The sequence below is a fragment of the Elaeis guineensis genome, chromosome 13, assembly GCF_000442705.2.
Source record: "Elaeis guineensis isolate ETL-2024a chromosome 13, EG11, whole genome shotgun sequence".
Lineage (NCBI taxonomy): Eukaryota > Viridiplantae > Streptophyta > Magnoliopsida > Arecales > Arecaceae > Elaeis > Elaeis guineensis.
In genome coordinates this window covers 13,519,935-13,527,127 of record NC_026005.2, presented here as the reverse complement: position 1 = coordinate 13,527,127, position 7,193 = coordinate 13,519,935, and the positions used below count along the sequence as shown (strand labels likewise).

General features: G+C 37.5%; 1 non-coding gene across 1 annotated transcript; it reads right to left on the bottom strand.

Annotated features, from left to right (window-relative positions):
- Window positions 1-6,689: 6,689 nt before the first annotated feature.
- LOC140853542 (small nucleolar RNA R71) lies at window positions 6,690-6,796 on the bottom strand. Its single transcript, XR_012136612.1, has one exon. It is a non-coding gene; the product is annotated as a small nucleolar RNA R71 (small nucleolar RNA).
- Between the last annotated feature and the right edge of the window lie 397 nt (window positions 6,797-7,193).

Below are 7,193 nucleotides of genomic sequence, written 5' to 3'. Positions count from 1 at the left end.
ATAAATAAATTAGATAAACTCCATTGGGGACAATGTCGGTCAAGTTGGGGGGAGAGCTTGAACAAAATCAGGTGTTATCATTTTCTTTTCCTTCCACTATGAGTTATTTCTTACATTTAATATATTAAAAAAAAATAATTTGAAATAAATTAATCTAGAAAAGAAATAAGAGTAAGTTAGAAAGTATTTGCTAATAAATGTAGTGAGTCACGGAGAAGATTAGCTGGTTAGACTCTTGGTGGCCTAGGTCATTTAAAGACTATTAGCACTTCCAATTGCACATGCACACTAACAAGGTAAAGTAGGTGTTAATTGTAAGGCCAATTAAGGATTTGAGTATTATTTAAATTAGATAATTTTCTCTACATCCCAATTGAAGAAATTTGAATTTAAGGAAAGAGCTACCTGTCTGAAATAAAATGCAAAACACAGAGTAAATGTGGATTGCCCTAAGCCTAGTAATCGGGTCTCTTCACCTAAGTCAAGTGTTGAGATTCGCATCAAACGGTGGTGGGAAGGCCAGGATGCTCAGCAAAAAAAAAAAAATATAGTGTGAAAGCTACCTTAGTTCTTTGTTTAATCTCGGGTGTATAGAAAATTAATCAAACTAAGTTATGAAAAATGATATAATTGGCCTGTACAAGTTAATACTGAAATACTAAGTTAGTTATCACTCACACAAGTGCTATAAAACTTTAAGTGTACTCTAAGAAAGCTCCTAAGTAGACTGACTACCGATTCTAATTCGAAGCTCATTACTTAGTAATACTAGAAAACTTCTTGAATTTCGATCTTAAATTAATTTGCAAAGGAAGGATCTTTTTGGAATATGATCTTATTTTGGTACATTGCTAAGGGACTAGCAATGATTAAGTTGGGGGGTGTGATTTATGTCACAAATTGACATAAAAAGTATCAATTAATATCTAAATTATCTAACTTTATTAGAAAATTGATACTTGTTATTATATTTTGTAGAAGAAGAGGTCATCAATAGAAAGAACAAGGAAAGAGGATTCTAACGGCGCAAATTTTAAGCAAAACAGAGTTAAATTGACCCAAGAATTGAAGAACGAAGAAAGAAGACTCAATTGGGTCAAACCCGAGTCAAATCAGGTCAAAATTGGTCAAAAATCAACTGATTTGGTGATCTGATTAGCCGCCTAGTCCACAACAATAGGCGCCTGGACCATGGACCCATCGGCGCACCATAAACCAGCCAATCAGCGAGTCTCGGCTCATCGCAACGCATCGCGAGCCCGATCCACGCGCGCGGACCAGGGCTCATGAGGAGAGAGAAGAAGGTCCGAAGGGCAATCTAGTAACTTCACATCACTCGATGGTCCGATCTTCTTTGATCAAGATCCAACGCTCCACATTTTTACACCATCGGACGGCCACCATTGCAGCCGGTCAAGATCCAACCGTAATCAAGGCAATTGCAAGAATCAATAAATACTAGGACAACACGGGATCCTTCTGAAGCGAAAATTTAGTGCAGGGGCAAAATGGTAATTTTAAAACTTTTTTAAAATTACTATTTTACAGCGAAATTATTAATTAATCTCATTAATTAATACTAATTAACCCTACACTAGGATCTAAATATGATACAACAGCATGCATTTAAATTTGAAATTCAAATTTGAATCAGTAAACGTTTTACAGTACTGTGTTCAGAACACATCACCTTTTGCGGGTAGTCGATCACCACAATCTGATCACCGTCGGAGGGTTCTGATCGCCACGTCGCAGCCACCCAACTGTCTGGCCTCTGCGGATCATCCACACGAAGCTCCCGTCTGATCAGCTCCTCACGAATGCTAGTTCGTGATTTCACCCTTTTGATGGCAGATGTTGATCGAACTCCTTCGATCGATGTGTGCCGACTTCTCAGATGCTCCGGATCATCTGCACAGTTACTTGAGAGGCTGATGGATCTCTCTCTGAAATTTGGTGGACTCACGACACTCGTGGCACACCAATCTCACTTCCCGAACCCTAGGTAGAAACCCTAGGGTACACACCAAAAACCCTGCGCTCAATTTTTTCTCTTTTCTTTCTTTTTCTCTCGGAAGGTTTTGGATCTTCACCTTACGCAGAAGCCTTCCTCACGCCCCAAAGTTTCTCTCCTAATTTTTCTACGCACGTCCCACCTTTCTCCTCTTTTTAAAACAACGTCGAACGTGTCTTATCCGCGTGAGAGGATAAAGACAAGAGGTTACACATTTGAATTCAAATCAAATTTGAATTCAAACAAAAATCAACTTATCCCTATCCTTTTGGGTATGAGAAGAGAAGGGGCGTGGCTCTTTGTGCGTGGAAAAGTTTCACGAGAAACCTTTTCTCGTGTAAGTAATGTGGCGCACAAAATGGATAAGGATGAAAGGGCAAGTGATAAGTTATCCATTCAAATTCAAACATGCTTTGAATTTGAATGGCTAACTAATTAATTTATCCATCCATATGGCGCACAAATGAGGACGTGGGGAAGGGTTTTACGTGAGAAAAATTTCACGAGAAGTTTCTTCTCGTGAATTCAAATGGGTGCAAGGAAGTTGGGTGACGCAGGGAATTTAAAACAAGGTGGTTTGATTCAAATTGAGCCAACCTAGTTTAAAATAGGTTGAGCACAATTAGACCAAATTAAACCCAACATAATTAGGCTTAATTAGGCTTAATAAAATCCTAATCAAATCAGGAATTAACTAAACCTAACCCCTGATCAAATCAGGGACTAAACCACCTTAGCGATTAGGTCAACATTTAACCTAATCGGGTCAATCCAAACTGAATCCAATTCAATTGGACTTGATCCAAAAATAATTATTCAATCAAATTGAGTTAATTAGTGATTAAATTACTAATTAAACCTCTCATAAATGTTGAGTCCAAATCCGATGGGCAATCAGGCATCAGAGACCATCGATATGAAACCCTGATCAAAGAGTTCAAATTTCAAATTCAAAATTTGAAATTCAAAATTTTGACCCCGATACCCAAAATGTGTGGAACTCATGATTAGAGAATCCTAATTCTCAATCATAGAGTCCCAGATAGATAAGACTCATAATCAGCCATCAGATCAGAAAGGAACCTCTAATGTGTGTGATCCCGCAGGTTCGAACCTAAGCCGGTAGCACAGGAACTCATTTCTGTACTAATCGAAGTGACCATCTAGCAATGGTACCCGACGACCGGATAGGTCGAATAATCACAATCGCAACATTCAGAACCTACGTGAATATGGTTACCGTATAATTCATCCCTTTTGACCCCTGTGTTTAGGATGACTCAGGGTTAAACTGTCAACCCTGATGATATCATCCGAATCGTGCTCAACTCAATTAGTCCTGTGACTTCTCACTAGGACTACCCTGGCCAAGGTTTTGCTAAATTGAAACACGACTGTACATAGCTCCTAAACTGGAGTGGTCAATCCCATCTTGACACACGCACCGACAAGTCAAGTACTTGACTACACCCAGCAACCTTCCGTCACTGAATTAGAAATTCAGGTAGTCCAGTGTCTAAGTGCAGTGAGTTGCTTGCAAGTCACCGTGGCGGTCTCAGGTCGGAGGGACATTTATACCCATATCCCATCGGAGCAAATCTTGACAGCAGAAATAGCTCCGGAGTTGGTCACGTTCAGTGCAGATGTACCATTACATCTCACCTGTATGCCATACCAGTGTCTCCACACTCTTTGGTTATGAGGACAACCAACCCATATGGCACACAACGACCTATGCTCGATAAATATTATCGTCCTTGGTAACAATGTATCATTTGGTCGCGAATATGTTTAAGGACTAAACGACAAATCCTCCTTTGTCGAGTCTAAATAGTCCTAAGGACTTCACCACAACACAGGAGTTCATTAGAAGATGAAATATTTGTGATGAAAAAATACCAAAATAACTTTTATTTATTTATAATTCATGTACTAATACAAAAGGAGCACAATCGTCAACAGACTGACGATTGGCTTTGGGACACTATTCCCAACACCTTCTGCAGCGCGATCCAACGGACGAAACTTCCAGCACCTTGATCGGACGGTCTGCGATGCATTCGACCTGATCCCATCTCTGCAGCACGATCCAACGGTAGTGCTTCACCCAGATCGTGATCTGACGGCCCAAAATCGCTTCCGACTTGATTTATTAGATGAATTGGGTCCTTTAGATGAAGATCGGACGGCTGAAACAATTTCTAGGATTTTTTGATGGATTTAAGTGCTTTTTGAGCGAGATTTGAGCCCCTAAACCCCCCTAACAGCCCTCTAAAACTTCTTAGTCCCACATCTAAAGTTTTGAAAACCTTATAACCCCCAAATGCCTATAAAAAGCCCCCAAAGGCCCTTGTTTTAATGATTCTTGCCTTCCGATCAAGCTTGTAACCCTAGATAGTGGGGTTTTTAGCTTTCTCAAGCCTCGAGCTTTAAGATTTTTGTAATAATTTTTTTTTTATAAAATCTTACTTTTATGTAATTTTATCTCTTTACATTATGTAATTTATTTTTCTTGCAATTAGGATAGTTTAATTTATGCAATTTAATTTTATGCAATTAGGTTAGTTTAAATTATGCAATTTATTTTTCTTGCAATTAGGATAGTTTAATTTATGCAATTTAATTTTATGCAATTAGGTTAGTTTAAATTATGCAGTTTAAATTTATGCAATTAGGATAGTTTAATTTATAAAATTAGGGTAGTTTATTTTTCTGTATTTAAATTTTGCAAGTAGATTTAGATCATGTCTAGCTAAGCATCCCTTCTAGGGTTTGCGATGAAGCTAGATCATGAGTAGGGGTTTTACATAGGGTTCTTTCTTTTTTTTAGGATTTCTTTTTCTTCCTCTTTTGTCAAAAATTTTTGATGAACTACAGTTGGGTCAGAGTCCCTTCATAGTTCATGCTTGATTCAGTGCATAGGAGGAGAAAACCCTAAGGGATCCTAGTTACTACTCCCCTGTAAAGAATCTTGATGGGTTATCGTTGGGCCTTAGTCTCTTCATAATCTATGCTTGGGAAAGACAAGAGGAGTAGTCGTTAGGATCAATAAGAAAAATTCTAGGTAGAATTCTCTAATCTAGATCTAGTGGATTCAAAAACCCTAGATCCTTAGTCTTATTGTCTTTAGCAAACAACTTTCGATTTTCGATTTTCGTTAAAGCTCGCTTGAGCATAGATTTGAAAATTATTTTTAAACCAAGTCTTTGTGGGATCGACCCGTACTCGCTGGTCGTGCTACTCTGCACACTGTGCGCTTGCGGTTTTATTTACAAATTTTAAGATTTGCACATCAAGTTTTTGGCGTCGTTGCCGGGGATTTGGCGTTTTAAATTATTTTCAAATATTTGTTCTTCATGCTTTATAACTCTCTTTCTTTTTTCTTTAGGTTTCTAGATTTAGTTGGTGATTGCTGGAAAACTCAGGTACGCTTCTAATTTCTTTTTTATTATTTTTAGTTAATTACTTTTCCTTTTAGACCTAATCATTTGAATTTACTTAATCACAAAAAAAATAAAAAAAATAAAACAAAACAAAAGACATTTCATAATCGTGAAGTAAAATATCAAAATAAAAAAAAAATCTAAATTAAAATCTTTTACATTCTTGGTCATCTTGTTTATTTGCATTTGTATTTTCATAATTAATCTAAGGGCATCAACCTATTAACAAGATAAGGTGGGGATTTTATTACCCTTCCTTAGCCCAAAAACCATCTCCATCATATTGCATTATCTAGACTTTAATCTTAAAATCAATTAGACGTCAACCTTAAGGAATTCGAGCTCAATAGGACAAGGAACCCTAAGTGTTCTACCAAGTTTGAGTTGTTTGATTAGTTGGTGTCTAGGCAAGTCCCTGAGGGTGGTTTGTTAAATTGATTCAGTTGCTGGTCTGGCCAACTCGTTTGGTGTCTAGAAAGACAATGATGAGTGAACCTCCCACCTCTTATACTTACCTGGCTAACTAGTTAATCAATCTCCACTTGGAAGGCTTGAAGGGTCATTTTGGAACAGTTAGGAGCTGTCTAGATTTAGGTTAACCCTAGGATAGATTGAGTTTAATTTATTGTTTCACTTGTTTGAAAAATAAAAAAAAAAAATTAATTTAAATTAATTTGGTTACTTTTCTTTAGATTTAGGACTCCTTAAGATCTTTTCTTTAGAACTTTTTCTCTTTTCTTTCTTTTTCTTATACATAAAAATTTTATAAAAAAAATTGTATAAACATCGAGAACCGTACACCTCGTGTGTGGAGAAGAGTGTCAGGTCGTCTAGTTAGAATTGAGTCAATTCCTGTTGTTCCAATGGCTGAACCAATCCAATCCATGACCCTTAAGGATTTGTGTTATCCAGTTGGCTCCATCCAACCATCTTGTATTAGGTTGCCACAACCCACAGCTAACAATTTTGAAATCAAACCTCAAATCATAAATATGCTTCCAAAATTCACAGGATTAGAGGATGCTTATATATTTATTAGAGAATTTGAGGAGGTATGTGCAACCATGAAACTGCAATTAACAGAGGATGAGGTCAAACTTAGATTAATCAACTTTGCCCTTAAGGATAATGCTAAGAAGTGGCTTTATAGTCTGCCAAACCATTCTGTCACTACCTGGGAGGGCTTTGTGAGAACATTTTTGAAAAAGTATTTCCCCCATCATAAAACAGCTAGGATTAGGAATGAAATAAATCAATTTTACCAACTAGCTGGTGAATCATTTTGGAAGTACTTTGATCGTTTCAAGAATCTTTTGACCTAATACCCACACCATGGAATAGAAACTTGGAGACTATGCCAGATCATCTATGAGGGGTTAGATTCAAACTCAAGAACCATGCTAGAGTCCATGTGCCAAGGCCAATTTATGGACAAAGAAACTACTGAAGCTTGGCAATTCTTAGAAGACCTAGCCAAGAAAAATTTACAATGGGAAACAACTAGGGAACCTGATAAAGCTACACCTTCAAGAGGAGGAATGCATCAAATTCAACCAACCCTAGCATCAGAGGCTAAGATTGCAACCTTAACACGTAGATTGGAAGCCTTAGAATTACAGAGACCAGCCAATGTAAATCAAATATCTGCACCCATGTGTAAAGGGTGCAATGCACCAGACCATGTCTTAGAAGAATGTTCCGACTCGAATGAGTGTGCACAGGTGAATGCCACCTAT